Source organism: Lathyrus oleraceus, chromosome 4 (genome assembly GCF_024323335.1).
Source record: "Lathyrus oleraceus cultivar Zhongwan6 chromosome 4, CAAS_Psat_ZW6_1.0, whole genome shotgun sequence".
Taxonomy (NCBI): domain Eukaryota; kingdom Viridiplantae; phylum Streptophyta; class Magnoliopsida; order Fabales; family Fabaceae; genus Lathyrus; species Lathyrus oleraceus.
Window position 1 is genome coordinate 62,511,998 of NC_066582.1, and position 22,140 is coordinate 62,534,137.

Sequence of the window (22,140 nt, forward strand, 5' to 3'; positions counted from 1 at the left end):
CAAAGACTCTTGCTGAGGAACAAAAAGTTCACAAATACCAATCTCTGGGTAAACAACCACAGATTCCGCAAAGAGGGAACAAAGGTATATAGGATTTACAACTACCGGTTACTGGGTAGAAAACCAAAAAGGTTAGGACTTACAACTACCGGATACTGGGTAGAAGGCCAAAATCCGCTGAGGATAAAGTGAATGATTGCCGGTTACTGAGCAAACATTCATTTATTCCGCAGGGAAGCACAAAAGACAGTTGCAAAAAGGCCAATTCAGGATCAAACTAAAAAGGCAAACTGAATCAAGACTCGTCCTAATGAGGAAAGAACCCAAAAGGGAAAACCCATCCCAATATATATGTTGGGAGGAAACGGAAACAACCGTCATCCACGAGGATATATCTCAGTGGGGAAATGCAGAAGGAAAGACAAACACTTTCTGTTTAGGGGCTGACTCTATATTGAGAGATTAGACACCCGACATCTGCTTGGGGAGATCTACTGAGGAGATCTATATCACCAAAAGCAGGAGATAACAAATAAAAGATATATGGCAAAAAATGCAACATGAAAATCTGAATGTTATGTTTATGCATGAATATGCATGATTTATGTTTGATGAATGCTGACAAAACAGACATTTCTAACACAAACAGGCCCAGGAATCAAATGCCCGGTACTACACCACAGGAGAGAAAACCAGGATCACCGGAGAATAACCAATTCTGGCGGGATCAGGAAACAACAAGATCTCTGCAAGGATGGATCATCAGTCTCGGCTGGGAAAGAGGAGCTCACTGCACCGGCGAAGACTGCCACAAAAGCAACTCCAAACAACTCCACTAGGGTAAACCCACTGAGGGAGAAAAGATCACACAAATAGATTCTGCCACACAAGCCACTCTACTGGGATCGGAGATATGAGGAAATCACTAAATCTCTGCAGGGAGGAAGGCCTCAAGAGATTTTCGGGGGGATCATCAGTCACAACCGGAGAAAAGAGTTCAATGCACGGGCAGAAACGCCACAACAGCAACTCACGCTAGGGATCAGAGATGCCAGGAAGCAACCAGATCTCTGATGGGGATAGACAGCATAGATGAAGTTCATCATACCAACACCTCCGCTAGGGATCTATCCGAGGAAATGACGAAGTGTCGGGATGTCAACCCACCAACTACCGAATTTTCCAAAGAAAAGCACCCATGCCGGGAGAGAATAATGCTAGAGAAGAAAGTTGAAATCTTCAACAAGCACTCTGAACGAGGAAGAGTCATAATAAAGGCTCTGCTCAACAAAAATCCGTTCGGGAGAAATCCCAACAAATACCCTGCTTAGGGGGAAAAAATCTCAACAGAAGCTCTGCTTGGGGAGAAACCCCAACAACGATCTGGAGAAAGAGGATACAGCCATGCCAGGACTATGAACAAAAGTCTTACCCTGTTGGAAATCATGCCACCCTTGGGAGAGCACTGAGAAATTCTTAAGTATCCTTTCATCATTGTGAATGTTCACTTTGTTTAAAAACAATTTTATGAAATTTGTTTGTTTAAAATAATGACATTTTATCAATTAAAACATGCAAAACATTTGTTGAATTGAAACAAATAAGAGTGCAAATAATTGGCTAAAAGCTCAAATTTATTTGATGGAATGGTAGTCTGCAAATGGCAACACTCCATAGATTTGTACAAATTTGAAATCGGTGATATATATTGGAAGAGGGCTACATTGAACATAATGACCATTTCTCAACCAATTTGAATCCGATGTATCTGAAGCTTCAGTTGATGATGACTGAGCGAGAATCTCTGACGAAAAGACGGTTGTGAAACAGAAAGTCTTGTCGGGATGCAGTTACTTGCCAAATCCCTAATTTTTTGCCTAGATTGCCCCAGGGTGAGGTACTCAATCTAGCGGGATGAAAATATACTTTTTTTTATGTCTCTAACTTTTGCCTGGATCGCCCTTTCGGGTTTTCCACCGAGACGCTCATTTTTGCCTAAGCCGCCCTTTCGGGTTTTCAACTTAGCGAGTTATTCTGTTTTTTATTTTAGGCAAAGTATTTCTTGACTGCATCTGAATTCACATGACGAGTGAAATCCTCCCCATCCATTGTTGTAAGCATCAATGCACCGCCTGAAAAGGCTCTCCTGACAACATATGGACCTTCGTAGTTTGGAGTCCACTTGCCCCTGGAATTGGGCGCGAAAGACAAGACTTTCTTGAGCACAAGGTCACCTTCTCGGAACACACGAGGCTTGACCTTCTTATGGAATGCTTTCTTCATTCTCTGCTGATATAACTGACAATGGCACATGGCAGTCAATCGCTTCTCTTCAATCAAATTCAGTTGGTCATAACGACTCTGAATCCATTCAGCATCAGTCAACTTAGCTTCCATCAAGACTCTCATTGATGGGATCTCCACCTCTACTGGGAGAACAACCTTCATGCCGTAAACAAGAGAAAAAGGGGTTGCCCCTATTGAAGTGCGGACAGATGTACGATATCCATGCAAAGTAAATGGCAGCATCTCATGCCAATCTTTGTACGTGACTGTCATCTTCTGGATAATCTTCTTGATATTCTTGTTAGCAGCTTCAACAGCCCCATTCATCTTGGGTCTGTAAGGAGAGGAGTTATGGTGTGCAATCTTGAACTCAGTGCACAACTCATCCATCATCTTATTGTTCAAGTTAGATTCATTATCAGTAATGATCTTATCAGGCACACCATAATGGCATATCAGTTGATTCTTGACAAACTTCACGACCACCTGCCTGGTCACATTAGCATACGATGCCGCTTCAACCCATTTGGTGAAGTAGTCAATTGCTACAAGAATAAACCTGTGTCCGTTGGACGCTTTCGGTTCAATCATGTCGATCATGTCGATTCCCCACATAGAGAAAGGCCATGGTGAAGAAATCACATTCAGAAGTGTCAGAGGAATATGAATCTTATCCGCGTAAATCTGACACTTGTGGCATTTCTTCACATATTTGCAGCAGTCAGACTCCATTGTCAGCCAATAGTAGCCTGCTCTCAGCATCTTTCTAGCCATGGCATGTCCATTGGAATGAGTACCAAATGAACCCTCATGGACCTCAATCATTAACAAGTCTGCTTCGTGTCTATCCACGCATCTGAGCAGAACCATGTCAAAATTTCTCTTGTAAAGCACTTCACCACTGAGGTAGAAACTGCCTGACAACCTTCTCAGAGTTTTCCTATCTTTCACAGATGCCCCAGGCGGGTAGACCTGGTTCTGAAGGAAACATTTGATATCATAATACCAGGGCTTGTCATCATGTACTTCTTCAACTGCAAACACGTAAGCTGGTCTTTCCAAGCGCATCACGGTGATATTGGGAACTTCATTCTAATACTTGACCACTATCATTAAAGCAAGCGTGGCAAGAGCATCTGCCATCTGATTATCCTCTCGAGGAATATGATGAAAGTCAACTTCTGTAAAGAACGTCAAAATTCTCCTCGTGTAATCTCTGTACGGAATAAGACCAGGTTGATTCGTCTCCCACTCACCCTTGATCTGATTGACAACGAGGGCCGAATCACCATAAACATCGAGATGCTTGATCCTCAGATCAATGCACTATTCTAATCCCATAATGCAGGCTTCGTACTCAGCCATATTATTCGTGCATTTGAAAGTTAGCCTTGCTGTAAACGAAATATGTGTGCCCTGAGGAGTAAGGATTATTGCCCCAATACCATTTCCATACTGATTTACAGCACCATCAAACACCATCGTCCATCTGGAACCAGGTTCTGGACCTTCATCAAGTGTAGGCTCATCGCAATCTTTCATTTTCAAATACAGAATTTCCTCGTCTGGGAAGTCGTACTGAACTGTCTGATGATCTTCAATCGGCTGATGTGCCAAGTGGTCAGGCAAGATACTACCTTTGACAGCTTTCTGAGCTCGATACTCAATATCATACTCAGATAACAACATCTGCCAACGGGCAATCCTTCCGGTTAAAGCAGGCTTCTCGAAGATGTACTTGATCGGATCCATTCTGGATATTAACCAAGTTGTATGATTTATCATGTACTGGCGTAAACGCTTAGCAGACCAAGCCAAAACACAACACGTCTTCTCAAGCATAGAGTATCGAGACTCACAATCAGTGAACTTCTTACTCAAGTAGTAGATAGCAGATTCTTTCTTTCCCTATTCGTCTTGCTGACCAAGGACACAACCCATCGAGTCTTCAAGAACAGTCAGATACATGATCAAGGGTCTTCCTTCTACAGGAGGAGACAAGATCGGAGGTTCAGACAAATACTCTTTGATACTATCGAAAGCTTTATGGCAATCCTCGGTCCAATCATGAGACTGATCTTTCCGGAGGAGCTTGAATATCGGCGCACATGTGGCAGTCATGTGGGATATAAATCTGGAAATATAATTCAAGCGGCCAAGAAAACCTCGGACTTGCTTCTCAGTTTTGGGCGCAGGAATCTCTCGTATTGCTTTGACCTTTGCAGGATCAACCTCAATACCTCTCTCGCTGACAACAAAACCCAATAACTTGCCAGAACGGACTCCAAATGTACATTTGTTCGGATTCAGACGAAGTCTAAACTTCCTCAGACGCTGAAAAAGCTTCAACAAATGCTCAACATGTTCAACTTCCGTTCGCGACTTAGCAATCATATCATCGACATAGGCCTCTATCTCCTTGTGCATCATATCATGAAACAAGGTAGTCATAGCTCGTTGATACGTGGCTCCGGCGTTCTTCAAACCGAAGGGCATCACTCGATAACAGAATGTTCCCCAAGGTATGATGAATGTTGTCTTCTCCATATCCTCGGGTGCCATTTTGATTTGATTATATCCGGAAAATCCGTCCATAAACGAAAAGACTTTGAATTTAGCTGTATTGTCTACCAACATATCAATGTGTGGTAGAGGAAAATCATCTTTCGGACTAGCCTTATTCAAATCTCTGTAATCAACACACATACGGACTTTTCCGTCTTTCTTAGGCACATGCACAATATTGGCCACCCATTGAGGATACGTAGAAGTCACCAGAAACCCCGCATCAATTTGCTTCTGAACTTCCTCTTTGATCTTCACTGCCATATCTGGATGAGTTCTTCTGAGCTTCTGCTTCACAGGCACGCACTCAGGCTTCAAAGGCAGGAAATGTTGCACAATATCTGTATCTAGACCCGGCATGTCTTCGTACGACCAAGCAAAGATATCGGAATATTCTCGTAGCAAACTGATCAACCCCTTCTTCATAGACTCTTCAAGGAGTGCCACAATCTTCACTAATCGAACACAATCTTCAGACCCCAAGTTGACTGTTTCCAGATTCTCAAGATGCGGCTGAATGATCTTCTCTTCGTGCTCAAGCAGACGGGTAATCTCATCAGGAATCTCTTCAACATCATCTTCCTCTGCCTCGAATACAGGGAATTCAAAATTGGGAGATGGCGTTGGATCATTATGTTCAATGGGTTTTAGAATCAACCTGCATAATGATTTTGGATAATGAAAAACTTTAGAATTTAAACAAACAAATCATTATGCAGATGAAAAGATTGCTTTTATTCTTGTTTTTAGGGTTTTTTGTGATCATCAATTTCATGCAAAAGCAAAAAGTGAAAACAAATGGAAAAACAAATGTTTAACATGAATTTATTGAATGAAATATCATTGTATAAATGTTGCCAACAATGTCATCACTTCTCCTTTTGGCATGGGAGAAGGGTTTTTAAACAAAGCAAACATATTACGTTGACTTATGAATGACCGTAGGAACATCCACAGCGACCCAATTGTGGCAGATCTTGCCAGGGATGACAAAATTGTCAGTATCCTCTGCATCCTCTTCCAGAATAGCAACAGCTTCCTCAGCTTGATCAGCGTGGATGAAACCTCCACTCTTGAACAACCCTTTTTCGTTGAAGACCCCAGAAGAATAGCCAATGCCATCCCGAGACTTATTATCTTCAAGCTCGATCATTTTTCCTAGACCAGCAACTACACCACATTCAATGGCCAGTTTCGCATCACGATAGGAAGCAAATGAAGGAGTTTTCTCAATCGGCTCGGCTATAGACAAAGCTTGGAAAGGAGTTCCAACTTCATCCTCAGCATCAATGTATGAGAAAGAAGACAAGTGGCTAACCAGGAGAGCCTTTCCTCCCCCTACCACAACCAGTTTCTTGTTCTTAACGAATTTCAGCTTCTAGTGTAGGGTGGCTGTCACGGCGCCAGCCTCGTGAATCCATGGTCTACCAAGGAGACAGCTATAAGATGGGTGGATATCCATAACCTGAAAGGTAACTTGGAAATCACTTGGTCCAATCTTGATTGGGAGATCAACTTCCCCAATCACAGTCTTACGCGACCCATCAAAAGCCTTCACAACAACTCCACTCTGCCTCATGGGAGGCCCTTGAAATGACAATCTAGAAAGAGTGGATTTCGGCAATACATTCAAAGATGACCCAGTGTCCACCAGCACGTTGGACATGGCGTCGCTCTTGCAATTCATGGATATATGTAATGCCAGGTTGTGGTCTCTTCCTTCCTCAGGGAGATCAGAGTCACAGAAACTCAAAGTGTTACAAGCAGTAATGTTTGCAACAATGTTGTCAAACTGTTCAATAGTGACATCATGATCAACATAAGCCAAGTCCAAAACTTTCTGCAGAGCCTCCCTATGGGGTTCTGAATTCAGAAGCAAGGATAACACGGAGATCTTGGACGGCGTTTGTAGAAGCTGGTCTACAACGTTGTACTCACTCTTCTTAATGAGCCTCATCATCTCATCCCAGTCTTCACTCACAGTGCCACTAGGGCCAACAAAAGAAGTAGGAGTCTTTTGTACAGAGGAGGGTTTAGCAACAGGTGCCAGATTCGGAGGATTAGCCACATTCCCAGCCGGACGCTCAACAGAGTCAGCTCTAGCCCGAGGCTTCTGAGGTGCAGAAAACACACGACCGCTACGGGTCAATCCGCTCACATCAGCTATATTCACAACAGACGGAGAAGGCAAGGGCACTTCTTTCCCATCTTCCACAGCAACAACATTATATCGGAATGTAATTGCTTTATCAGATGAATAAGGCACAGGGCCGGCAAGCTTGATAATCAGGGTAGGAGAAACCTTCTGCTTGCTACCATCATAACGAATGACAACAGGCTCAGGGATCCTGAACACCGGAGAAATCACATTCACCTCTGGCTCATCTTCATCAACATTTCTGTTTTGAAGAATCTCGATGGTCCCATCATCCAGCAATTCTTGCAGATCTTTTCGCACTTGGCGATAGTCCAATCTGTTGACAGAGCAAATACGGCATTTATCATGGTCGTGCTCCAAATGACTGTACTGACACAGCAGGCGGTGCAACTCAACAAGCGATTGTCGAATATGGCTAACATATTTGACCTTGTATTTGCCAGGGCAACCCTGGACCATGTTAACTGATTTCCCATGCTCGGGCGATGGGTTCTTCGTAACATTGGGACCAACGTCCTCAAAGCACAAAATACCGCATCTCATAAGATCTTGAACCTTAGTCTTTAACGGAAAGCAGTTTTCCACATTATGACCCGGAGCACCGGAGTGGTAAACACAATGCTGGTCAGGCTTATACCACCACTGAGGGTTAGCAGGTACAGCCGGAGGATCCTTGGGAGTAATCAATTTCCGCTCTATCAAAGAGGGATACAACTCTGCATATGATACAGGAATAGGATCGAAAGTGATCTTCTTCCTCTCATAACTCGTACTAGCTGGATTACTGTTGCGAGGCTGGTAAGCCTGTTGCTGAGGGCGATGCTGTTGTTGATACTGCTGCTGTGGTTGTTGATTATTATGCCGATATTGCTGATTATTGTCTCTAAAGACAGGTGCTATGTGAGCCACCTGGTGCTGGTTGCTGGCTGAACGCACAGGCTTCCTCCTAACAGAGGGTCTTCTGGGTTTGATATGGGATTGCACAACATGTGCCTCCCCATCTTTCTTCTTTGCAAACGCCCCATATCGCTTGCTTGAAGAGCCTTCATCCTTGGTCAGCCGTCCTTCACGGACTCCCTCCTCTAGTCGCATCCCCATGTTCACCATCTCGGTGAAATCAGAAGGAGCGCTAGCAATCATCCGCTCGTAATAGAATGAACTCAAGGTCTTCAGAAAGATCTTGGTCATTTCCTTCTCTTCCAGCGGAGGAGTAATCTGAGCTGCCAGCTCTCGCCACCTCTGGGCGTACTCTTTAAATGTCTCTTTGTCCTTCTGGGACATGGCTCTGAGCTGATCCCGATCGGGAGCCATATCCACGTTGTATTTGTATTGCTTGACGAAGGCTTCGCCAAGATCATTGAAGGAACAGATGTTTGCACTGTCCAAACTCATATACCATCGCCGTGCAGCACCGGACAGACTGTCCTGGAAATAATGAATCAGCAGCTGATCATTATCCGTTTGAGTAGACATTTTCCTGTCATACATAACCAGGTGGCTGAGAGGGCAGGTGTTCCCCTTATACTTCTCAAAGTCTGGGACCTTGAATTTGACAAGTATTTTCACACCGGGAACTAAACAGAGCTCGGCTGCAGACTTGCCGAACAAATCCTTTCCTCGAAGGGTCTTCAATTCCTTGCGGAGTTCAAGAAATTGGTCATTCATTGCATCCATCTTCTCATGAAAATCTGGGTCCTCAGACGGCTCAGAATGATAGATGGTGTCGTCTACCCTGGGAACGGTATGTACGATAGGAGGAGGAACGACAAGGACCGGGCTAGATGCCGGCATGGAAGCAAATGTTGGTGCAGGAATATCAGGCATAAAACCAGGAGGCATACCCCACGGAAACCCGGCTGGCATGGCTGTTGGCACGAAGTGGGCACTAGCAGCTGGCACAGTTGAGGAAGCAACCTCAGAGATAACAGTCCTCTGGGGAGGAGTTGCAGGTGTTGGAGACGGCTGATTCTGAGTGGCCAGGAAAGATTCCATCAAAGCGCTCAGTCTGGCGACTTCCTCTTTTAGCTCACGGTTCTCTTGCTCGAGATGATCCATCAATCTAGAAGAGTTGGCTCTGGTGTAGTACCGATGAGTCAGCTTATCTTCAAAATAAATGAAGAGCACAGAGTTAGGCTACAGACAAGAAGACCGGAACAAACACCCGCTTATGCAAATGATGCATGCAATGCTCGTGCACATGATTTGTTTTTATTTTCGAAGGAACTTTAGGGTATTATTTGCAAATTTTGAGTATTTAAGCATTTTATCGCATATGGAAAATATCTCATCAAATATATTTGAGATAAAGAAGTACATCATTGTTCATTTATTACAAGAGAAAAGGAAAATAAACATCCTATGGACCCCTAGAAGCTCGGGATGCCGGAAGATAAGCTGCACGAAACCTCTTAATCTCTCTCTCATATGCTGCTTCCATATCCGCCTTGTCTTTGGCGAGTCTATGATACCTCCTTTTCCAGAACTTGGAAGACTGAGGAAGTAGAGAAGTCCATGCATCGTTCGGATCATCAATGACCTGATGCTCGAGGAACTCGATCAGAGCATCCTTCTCCTTAAGCTGTTGAAGCAACTCTTCTCTTTCACGGATCCAGGCACGTGAAAGGTCTTCGTCTCTCAACTCCTCTGCGCCTTGGTTAGGGAGGGTTGAAGGCTCAGCCACAACCAAAGGTGTAGGTCTCAGATAATCATAAGGCATGAGATACTCAGATGCTCTCTTCCTTACCCAAGTAGTATATGGCTCCAAAGCAATGCAGTTCTTCGGACCCAACTCACTTCTACCCTTCTTGTGAATCTTGCACCAAGCGCGGTCCATCCTGGCTTTCAGGCCTTAGGGATCTTTACCCTCCTGAAAGAACACACCTTCTAACAGAATGCTATTAGGTTTATCCTTTAGGGGGAACCCAAGCTGACGACGTGCTAAGATAGGGTTGTAGCTAATCCCACCATATGTACCAAGAAGAGGCACATTGGAGAATTCACCACAAGAGTCAATGATCTGGACACCGTCATATGCACGATCATACCAAGAGATATCATCATTAGTGAGAGACATAAGTCTCGTAGACCGCCGTAGATATCCCTTGTTCTCCTTGAAAGCGCTCGTCTGCGGTAAGTGAGAAATAAACCACTTATACAACAGAGGCAAACAACACACAATAGCGCCACCACCCTTTGCATTCCTCAGGTGCAAAGAGACATAGGTATCACCCAACAGAGTAGGAACGCGATTAAGAACAGAGAAGATCCTAATGGCGTTCACATCCACAAATTTGTCGATGTTGGGGAACAATACCAATCCATAGATGAGAAGCACAAATATGGCCTTAAAGGCATCCTCACTCATGGCCTTCCCATAAACGGTAGCTTGAGCAATGAGGAACTCAGAAGGAAGACCTTGAATTCCACCTTTGGTAGTCATATGAGCTTTAACCAAGGATTCATCTATGTGCAACATGTCAGCTATCTCTCGAGAAGTAGGAATACTCTCCAAGCCACTGAACGACACCTGATCCAGAATCGGAATCCCCACAAGATGAGCATACTCCTCAAGGGTAGGCAATAGCTGAAAGTCTGGAAAACTGAAGCAGTGATACAGAGGATCATAGAACTGCACCAAAGTACCCATCAACCCCTCGTCAACCTGAGTAGTCAGCAGAGGCAGAAGCTTCCCATAACGAGCTTTGAAACCCAAGGGATCTAATACATAGGATGTCAGATTCCTTAACTCTTTCAGGTCGGGCTGTCTGAAGCTGTACTTCTTTGTATGCCTTTTTTGTCTTTCCATATCTGAAAATTTTGCAAATAAACCCCTTAAGTTCCTTGAAAATTTTCCCTTTTTTTTTATGATATGGATGCAGATGAATGCATGAGTGCATGAATGCAACAATCACACTCAAGGATCAAGCAAAGCATACCAAACAAAGGTCAAGGGATGGTTCGTATTATCCTTAATATCAATCATCCATTTTGGTGGATTATGGTTTTCACCTTATCGACACCCAAGTTCCATTGATATTAACGATATACGAACGGTTCAACCATCCTTAATATCAATCATCCATTTTGGTGGATTATGGTTTTCACCTTATCGACACCCAAGTTCCATTGATATTAACGATAGTTGAACGGATCAACCATGAATCACGGGTTTGTTGTGAGTCACGAGCATGGAGTCTCGGTTAAGAACTAACCCAAAGGGAGTGTACTATGGTTTAAACCTGCCGAACATGTTCTACCAGAGGTTCCCATAGTCATCATCCCATCTTTCGAATATTATTGGAGGAACGAATACTCGTATTCCAAAAATATTCTCAAGAGAGACTCTTATGAATGTAGTATCGCGTAACAATCGCATCAAATCTGACATTTGAACGACCTCTGCACTACATTCTAAAAATAGGCCAAGATGGGCTTGGTAAACTAAGGTCCTTGGCTTCTACGGCACACATTGAAAGAATAATGCCTAACCACAAATGACTTGTGTGACATCATTAATCCAACATAACCTCCACCAAGTGAATGGACTCGCAAGTCAACTTGCTAAGGAATAACTCCACACAAGTCGACGAGACTATGCCATTCTCCTATCATAGGGTGCACTCGAGTTCGGGTATAGAACTCATCTCACAGAGATCACCAAACAAGCAAGCAATTGATATATCAAGCAAATCAATCATTACAATCAATACAGTAATCCCAAACTGTACAAAAATATGTCATAAACAAATAATACAACAAAGTGTGAAAAGTAGGCAAACCCACCAGGAAGATTGTGTCCCCAGCAGAGTCGTCACTTTTCTGTAACGGTGTATTCGTCACTTTATGATTTATTGACTAAATCAAAAGCGAAGCATACAAATATAGAGTCGCCACCGCACTTCTATTTATCCAAAGGAATGGCTAGAAAGCGAACAAAAGCCTAAGAAGTTTTACGCAAAGAAAACTAATAAAAGGTCAGAGATCTGGGAAAGGGGGTAATTATGTTGTGGGAAGGTGTTAGGCACCCACAACATCCTAGGTACTCCTAGGGAACCTCTTTTCACAACTTGTTGTAAAATTATTTGTTTATGAAATTATTTTGTGCAAACATTGATTGAAGGGATGAGAAAAGAATATACAATTTTTATTATTTTTGTGTTTGAATGGATGAACCCATTACCTACGTACCTTTTCATGAAAGATAAGGATCAAAACGCCGTAGTTCGGCTAAAAGATTTCCAAAAAGTTAGTGGATTGATTTTAAACAAGAGCCTTAAGGTCTTTCATTATCAACGGGAGAAAACTCAACCTGAACCAACAATCCACCATGTGAGAACAACTTCAACACGCTAGTGAGGGGTTAACCCTATAATAAGCATGGAAGTCTTACAATTCAATCACTAAGGATGCGGTGAGATTTACATCAACCACTATAATAATTCAGATATATGGCTAATGCATGAAAACTTATCAAGAAGTGGACAAGGGCCATAAAAAATCAATTGAGTGGGTGGAATTAACCAATTAGAAGTATTCACAAAGATGGTCAAAGTTGACATTAGATTCAATTCAGAAGAAGTATTGTGAAAAATGAAGTTTGAAAATCAAAGGCTTAAGGCCTAGGTTTCTAGTTTTGAAAACAAGTGAAAATGTTTGCACAAAGTTTTCTGGTTTAGGTTACAAATGCAAGTGGAGGTTGTACAAAAGGGTTAAGGGACAAAGCCACACACAGGAGTTGCTTTCTCAAGATCATAGAAATGATCCAAGGAAGTTCCTTTGGAATTAGGAAACACAAAGCAACAAGCAAGACAAAAAAGCAAGCTCAAAGGAGCCACAAAACTGGAAATGGATTGCCAATAAATGGTCTTACATCCAACTCCGAAAAAACAAATGGGAAACGGAGTGCCAATAAATGGTCTTACGTCCAACTCCACAAAGCAACATGGGAAACAGATAGCCAACCAATGGTCTTACATCTAACTCCTCAAAATAACAAAATAGGAAACAGATAGCCAATCAATGGTCTTACATCTGACTCCACAAAATAAAACAAGAAAGGAAATGGAGTGCCGATCAATGGTCTTATATCCAGCTCCCCAAAAGGAACAGGAAACAGATAGCCAATCAATGGTCTTACACCCGACTCCTCAAACAAAACAAATAACACATGCCAGAGCAAAATGCAAACAATATGCAAAAGCAAAATGAAGGATGCACAAGTAAGCAAACAATCAATCAATTAACACACTCTATACACAATCAAAAGGCTCAATCAAAGGTTGGGCTTTAGTCAAGGGGTCATATCAACCTCGACAAACAAGCCAGATATGTAAGGGTGTTTGGGCTCTTAACCTCTGACATTGACCATCAGGGTGAGCAGATGAAATGGGAGATGAGGGTTAGAACTCATAGCTCTTAACCCGGGCCGGGGTGAGCTTGAATCAAAGAAGGTGTGGGAGTCCAGAATGAGGAACTCTATTCCACAATGACTGACTCTATATACAAGATTTTGGGTGTTTATTCAAGATGCGTCAGCACTTAGTGCGAGCAAGATGAAAGACTCAACTAAATAGCAGGGGATGGATTGCACATCCCTTCTATCTGCCAATGCCTCTTCACTTAGGAGGTCTTAATATGTAACCATGCCTCATTGAGGTCTTTAGCACAAAATTAAACAAACAAGAACATGGCCTCTTAAGGAGGGCTTCAGACAGGTGCCTGCCAAAGATAGCAGGTCTTCCAGACTACATGGAGTTAAGAGATTACCTAAGTGGTATGCCAACCACAAGCAAAGCAAAGTTCAAATGAACTTAAAGCGGCTAAGGTACCTGTATGAAAATCAAACAAGTCAATATTCACATTCAGACAAACTAAACAGACAGTCAACAATCAGACAACCAATATACATAATGTAAGTCAACCACTCAAGTGAGTTAGCCATCCAAGGACCTACAACACAATCAACATTAGTTAAACAAAGCAAATTGTGTCTCAAGCAAAGAGATCACATCATCCATTAGGACTTATTGCATGAATCTGAAAGGCAAAGCTCAAATTGTGAGTTCAAACCCCTAGGACAAAGCCTAGGGTCAAAGGTAGGGCAAAAAGTCAAAACAGAAGCTAAAATTCAACATGAATCACATTTAATCAAGTATGAACATGTCCTAAAAAGGACCAAATCAAAATAATCAAGCAAAGTCATGTAGTGAGCAAGAGAAGACAAAGGCAATTTCAAAGCACACAATTGAACATTTAGAATCAAAATTCCATATTAAAACAGAAATGACTCAAACAATTCTGGAAATTTTTATGTGCATACAACATGTCAAACACAATCATCAAGCCAAAAATTAGAATCAACAGAGTTCAATTGACCTAGAAATGAAAATGCACAAGTATGACATCAAATTGTGTGACACACATTGTCACACCTAAAGTCCAGGTGTCTAAAACAGAGATGAAAAATGAGAAAAATACACAACCAAGCCTCAAACATCCAGCAACATGCTGGGAATCATCATACAAAATTTCATGGCAATTGGATCATTATTGAGCATTTCACACTAGAAAGAATGAAGCAATGTCACAAAAGCATACATGTTCAATCAACAGTCCACAACCAAAAATTCAGAAATGGTAAAAATCAAAAATCAACACCACAAAATAATAAACAAACACATGAACATTTTCCAAAAAATTGGGAATTAATTGGATGAATTTTCAATTTGATATGAATTTTTGAAGTTTGGTAAAAATATTTAAAATAATGAACAAAACACATGGAAATTGGAGGGAAAGGCAATGTTGGAATTAATTTGAAAATGTGGCTCAGGAGGGAATCGAAGCAGGTGCGCAATTAAATGAAGCGCTAAAACACAAATAATCCAGAAATGTTCACGCTGGGAATCGAATGGGGGACAAGTCAAAACGCAGAGTTTCATTTAACTCGCTGGCGTCCAGTCACAGGTCCAGGCATACGTGAACGCGGTCAAAGGATTGTAGGCCAACGGATACGCCAACGATGCACTTGCGTGGACATGACTAGGCAAAGCCCTAGAGCTCAAACCAGAAGGCAGCGCTACAGTACCAGGGCGGCGAAGCAAGGCGGAAACCACCGTCTTCTTCATGAAGACGGTGGAGGAACAGTATGAACTTCAATATTTTTTTCCAGATTTCACTAAATTTTACATCATTAGAAAGCTCTTGCTACGTACATTACAGATCAAGCATTATTTCATCCTAATAACTCATGAATCAAGAGAATCGATGAAAAACATTATTGGATACAAAACTTTAAATCCACATAACTCGGTCAATATTCATCCAAATCACATGAATTTTAGATCAGATTAATCAGCAAGAGAAGAACTACAAGATCATGCACATAAAATCAGCAATTAAGAGGATCGAAAAACCTACCTCTTGAAGAGCAGTTGCTGAAATCTATGGATTCAAGGCCTTGCAAGCTGCAGATCTACTCCTGAGATGATGTCTTGAAGCTTTTTGCAATAATTGAGGCTTGAAGATGCTTGGGTCGAGCTCAATAATCAGTTTCCATCTTCATGTTCTTGCTTGGAGTATGCTTGATTTTCACTCGAATCCTTCAAACCAAAGCTTGATCTGCACTAAATGAAGATCAGAGAACAAAAATGTGCAAGAAAATCACTAGCTTATGTGAAGAAAATTTGAATTTGGATTGAGAGAAAATTTTGGAGGGAAGAAGAATTTAGATCTAGAAATGGTGAAGATCCAGATATTCTGTTAGGATTTGGTATATATACTCAGTCTTAATCACATCCTAATTAAAATTAGGCATGGTTTAATTGAGATTAGTGAAAATAAGGTGTGTGGCAAATTTTGGAAATTGGAGGTGCCATGCAAATGCATACGTGAACAGTACCAAATGGGAGCTCAAATTCACTTAAAATCACCTCATTCACATGTTGGCAATGGTATTTTGTCCATACAATGCACCAATTTCAAATTCGTCATTTTCCCTCCAAAATGATCATGAATGAACAAATGATTATATGATGAAATTTCATGCAATGCCATGAATGATTTGGAAAATACATGTCATGAGAAACAAAATGCAAAAAGAGGCACTAAATTTGGAGTTATGAGTCAAAAGTTATGGCCTTTTGAAGTTCCATGCACACTTGGCAATGATTGGATCATATCTCCTTAACCATTCATCAGATGCTCATGATCTTGGACTTTTTGGAAATGGGAGAGAGAGAGATCTTCAACTTTCATGTTGGACAAAAATTCATTTGAAGCTTCTTTGATGTCGGAAAGTTGAGTTGAAGTTGGTCCAAAAACTTTCCATTTTTGGAAACTTGAAATTATAGGTCACTTTCCATTTTGGGAAGCTTTTGTCTTGACTTCAAATTCTTCAACATTGATGTTTGACATGATGAATAAGCATTGTTGGAACATGAATGGGATAAAGAAATTCAATTTCCCAATTCAAAAACCACAGTTGACTTTCAGTTGACTGGCATAGGCCCTTAGATGACCTGAAAATGTTCTGATGAACCTGAGCTTCAACCACCTGAGGAATTTGCTTCACAATAAACCTCTAGCTCATATAAGCTCAATATAATGATCACATGATCCATATCTCAATGGAAAACCTCATCTCTTGTACAAAGGATTCACTTGATTGCCTTGACCTGTTGACTGCTTAAGCTGCAAGTAACAAAGGTTAGTGACATATTTTTGTACATTTTGGTTAGTGATTAAAAGAAAAGAAAAGATATACAAATGCAAGCAATGCTTGGTGATCAAGAACCACTCTCAAGAAAGATCCCACCCACAGGGAAGGAAGCAAGGTGTCCAATGATCCTTGAGGCAATGCAATGTTATGATATGATGCCATGAGGGATCTTAGGGACAAAATTGGGGTCTTACATCATCCTTTATTTTTTCTTAAGGAACAGGGAAATAATGGTAAAACCTAAAATTAAGGGTGAGAGACTAAGGCCCGAGAGTCGATTAAGCAAAGATAAGGTATTATACACCCCTCACTTCCATTGTACTTAATGGGATCCTCATCTAAAGCCAGGGTTAGTGTGTTTGTCTAAGGAAATTTTACTTTTATTATTAATTCTTGTTTAGTTTATATATTAACAGGGAATTAGATCATTGTGAGAAAAGCATTTTAATAACAAAAGGAAACAAAAAATGTTTTTGGTTATTGTACTTGCTAGAGTACTACGATTATATGCCTATGTACCCTCATGTTTGATGAGGGATCAGAGCATCATAGTTTTTCTAAAAAATATTTGTTTCTTTGTTGTTTTTAGATTGTGAAAATTCTCAACGCATCGGATGCAGAGAGATGTTTGATTTGAAAAAAATATCTCGTTGCATAAGGGTAGGGGACTTATGGTTAATTTGATTAAAAATTATATTAAATATCATATAATTATTTTTAAAATTGAGAAAATATTAAATAGAGCTAATTAATAAAAGAAAGAGTTATTATTTTTTCAGTTATTTTATTTAAACCCTACTTGTCATTATTCTAACCCTAATTATCATCTAAATATTAGTCTTAATATTAGTTATAAAATCAATCATAAAAAACCCTAATTTTTTTATTACAAAATAAGAAAACCTTAATTAATAAGATTTTTAAAAAAAAAATCAATGAAACTTAATTAAATCAAATATTGACATTAACCCCTAATAATAATCGATCTAATAATAATTACTTAAGAAAACAAAAACAAATCAATTTAATAAGCAAAAAAAAATAAAAAGCAGGGGGTGTAAAATGAAATACAATGGTAATGGCCTATCCCTTGGGGGGTGAAGGGCAAAAAGGGCTAGGCCCATTTGCTGCTGAAGCCCGGCGTCTGGGAAGGTTCACACACACATACACACACACACACACACACACACACACACACACACACAGAGAGAGAGAGAGAGAGAGAGAGAGAGAGTCAACGATTGATGTTTATTACTGGTCAAAGTATGTGGGATATGCACTCAGGATGTAAAGTCAACGAGGGTATACCATGTGCAAGCGTGTACATTGACTATGTTGATTCAAAAAATTTATTGGTTGGAAATACGCCATGCAAGCATGAGGTGGACCAGTTCTTAGGGAGTATATAAGGAATACTCCTTCAGAGGTTTCCATTTATTTCCTTCCCTTCTCTCTCTTTGCTCCACTCTCTCTCATACTCTTTCTATCTCTCCTCCCTCTAACCACCCTTCCCCCTAGAAACCACCACCTAAACACAGTAATCCCCAAATCTCCAATTGAAGCTCAATCGGGATCTTCAAACATTCAACCAATGTTCATATGGATGATGAACACCTACCCATAAACCCTTTAGACCTAAGAAACCAAACCCCATCCTTAAGAACCCTAACCCTAAACATCATACACAGACGAACCCTAACCCTAAAGTGATTAATCCTGACTCTAAAGTGATGAACCTTAACCCCGAAAAAGATGAATCTTCATCTTCTTCCTTCATTCAAACCCCAACCCAACCCAGATCAAATCTAAAACTACCCAGAATCAACCCAAACATTCATCAAATCATAGATCTCAATCCCCTAACCTCAATCAACCATCAAAACACACAAGCAAGACATAAACCCTAAATCCCTTTATCTTGAACCCTAACCCCAATCATCAAACAAAAACATCAACAATAACATTATAAACAAATAGCAAATAGATAATGAAGTTCAACCAACCTACAGAGAAGAGGTGCTCTCTGTAACACCCTAAACCCCGCACACAATTTATCACGTAAATTAAATATAAATAAAACCACGTTGGGTGTCACACATTCATAACACACATGGCCTGCTCCGTAACACGATACACACATTTGTAATAAGGATGTTTACATGACATCCCACTTATCTAAATCATACCTAGGATGTTTACACGACATCCTTCTCACCTGATTGGTATTTGTGATACGGTGAACTGACTTTGTGTTTTTGCTTTGAAAAGCAATATTGCGGACAGCAAGAGTCGCCACCGACTTTTCTTTTATCCCATAAGGAAAGGCGGAAAAGAACAGGAAAGACCTTGATTAGATTTTGAGTTCGGGAGGTACATTATACAAAGGGAAGGTGTTAGCACCCTTTGTATCCATGGTTATCCATGGGCTCTTAATTGCTTAACTCACTTATGTTTTCCTTGTTTGAGAAAGTGTTTGAGAAATGTGGTGTGTTTAGAAATATTTTGAAAGGAGAGTTTAACTTTGTAATGATTCTTGTAAGAATGTATATAAAGTTTTTATCTCGTTTGATTTTGAAAGATGTTTAGAAAAATATAACTCGGCGATGATTCTGGTGCGAATGTATACCAAGTGGTGATTTTCTAAAAGATGTTTTGAAAAGTGTGAGGTGTGAAAAGTATTTTAAGCTGTGAGCAAGCATTTAAGAGTTATACCTAACCAAGGTCTTTATAGGTATTTCCTATCCTTAGGAGGGTAAAACTGTCCTTACTATTGAGAAGTAAGTAGTCTTATCCTTTGGATGTAAAGGGACATCGTGGGGTCGTCGATTGGTCATTGAAGGCAACATTTGTAAGGATACCTTAGCATTCGAAGGGACGATCATCATTTAATCGTAGGCTACAACGAAGGGTCATCGAGGGACAAAGTCATATATTCGAAGGCAACGTTCGAGGGACAAGGTCATATATTCGAAGGCAACGTTCGAGGGACTATGATTTATCTTGTAGGGACATTGACCTTTTGATCGAAGGGACTATGACTTATCTGTTTAGGGATGATGATGATTTAATCGAAAGGGTCTTTGCTAAGGGTATGCCCACATTCGCGGGACATGACCGTAATATCGTAAGGCAACAAAGAGAGGGTTACCCTAGAGGTGCAAGTGTGGAAATGATTGGATTCGGATATATTATCTTGAATTAATTTATCTAAGTTCGATTATTTATCTTTCCATGCAATCATATTAGCATACATCTAGAAAGTTATATTCACAGTACGGAAAAATTAAAGTGCGAAAAATAAGACTACGCTATTACATGGCTTCGGGATGGGGGGTACATAATTTAAAAGGGGATATAAAATATCTAAATCTTAATTAACAAGTAAAAAATTAAAAGGGCATACAAAATAATAAAACCTAATTAAACTAAAAAGAAAGAAATAAAAAAAATTTAAGAATGAATTAAGAATATTTTTAGTCTATAATAATAGAAACTTTTTAAAAAAAAATAGTGTTAGACTATGGCACGGATCTAGAAGGGGGGGGGGGGGGGGGTTGAATAGATCCCAATTAAAATTTGAGTCGGCGCTACCAATTAAAAATTGGTTTTGAAAATTGGTTTTAAGTGCGGAAGCGACCGAGGAAAATATAGTCTAAAATGAACTGTTATTGGAAAACCGGATATGCGTCAAGCCTATAGATTAGAGATAATGTAGAATACGAATCACTACACTAGTCACACTATCAATGATTTGTTTCACTTGCTAGGATTCCTAGTTCCAATGATTCAAAGAGCAAACCAAACTAGATACACAACTAAGATAATTTTGGTTTAGGCAAATTATCAAGCACTTGGTGTGCGAAAACACTCTAAGTGATATTTATGTTGAGTAAGTGATTCCAATTAGTCTAGTACAATTTCTTATTGTACTTTGGATTCAAAAACAGAGTTTTAACTTCTTACTCAATTAATATCAAGGTTTGATAAAGTGCTTATACAAAAATCACTTATTTTTAAGCCAAAACAAATATGCTGAAAAATAGAGAAGACAAAGATTTGATGAGGCAGTTCCCCCGTCGTCCTCGCTTCGGGGTACGTCTTCCCTCAATTCTAAAACTAGAATTGAGATTGCTTTAATAGATATCACCTGTTGAGTTTAACCGTTTATACAAGGATTGCAAAGCAAATATACAACAGAACTCTCAAGATGTTGAATGTTGCTTCCACTCCTTGTTCCTTGATTCAAGGTGAATCAAGTCCTTCCATTGTTGTTGATAGACCTCCGATTCCAGCCCCTTTGTTGAATAACCCTCAGTTCTTCAAACCCTCGGCCCGGCTGATCTCAACTACAACAAATCGAACCCGAAATCTTCCCTTCAATATCACTGAATCCGCTACTAGATTGATGAAGACTTCCTCTTCTCAATCACCTTCGCTCAGCTGAAAATTGATGAAGAATTCATCCAAAAAACCCCAAAAACAAACCAGTCTTGGAGGACAAAACCCTAAAGGTTTTATTCAAGAAAAAACTTGTCGCAAGCTTCAACCCGAACCGGATTCCCCAATCTCGGCTTCGAACGTTATCACCTTTAACCAATCACAAAGCACTTCAAAAATGGTTGTGTGTAGTTAATATGTTGTGAGATGTTGAGGATATAGATGAAGAATCTTGGACACCTATTTCACTTTTTCTTGTTCTTTGAACACTTGAATCAAATTATCAAAATGTTAGTTGATACAAATAACTAAACTTCTATTTATAGTAACAAACCAACCAACCCACTTAACAGCTTTTCAAACAGAGTGGGAAATACTTAAAAACTGAATTTGCGCACGAACGGTCGACCATAGCAGGTCTATGCGTCGACTCATGGCCTGCAGTTTTGGACAAACTGAAAAGCACAATAGTATGCGTCGACCATAGGTCGGCGTGCGCTGACCCGTGGTTCATGCGCTGACCCCTGCGGTCGGCTCAAGCCTTTTGTGCGCTGACCCGTGGGAAATGCGCTATGTTATGCGCTGACCCGTGGGAAATGCACTGTGTTATGCGCCGACCCTGTGGTCGACTCAAACCCTGTAAATCTGCAAAAATTCATATTTATGTGGTTTTCATACATTTTGTCATGACCATATTTTATCCACATATGTTGTATGAAATATAACAGTTTAGATGAGCATAGAAAAGGATATGATAGGTGATATGTTGCATTTGTTTTGTAGAGGTGGAATCGACAATGCCGATTCATCCATGGTGGTCATTTGTCATCATCGAAACCTATGATCGTATGTTGTATGACAGTTTGCCCTTACATACTCCCCCTTTTTGATGATGACAACCTGTGTGAAACCAAAGAGAAACAACATGCAATATTTACACAACACTCCCCCTTTATTTTGTAATCTAAGGCTGACT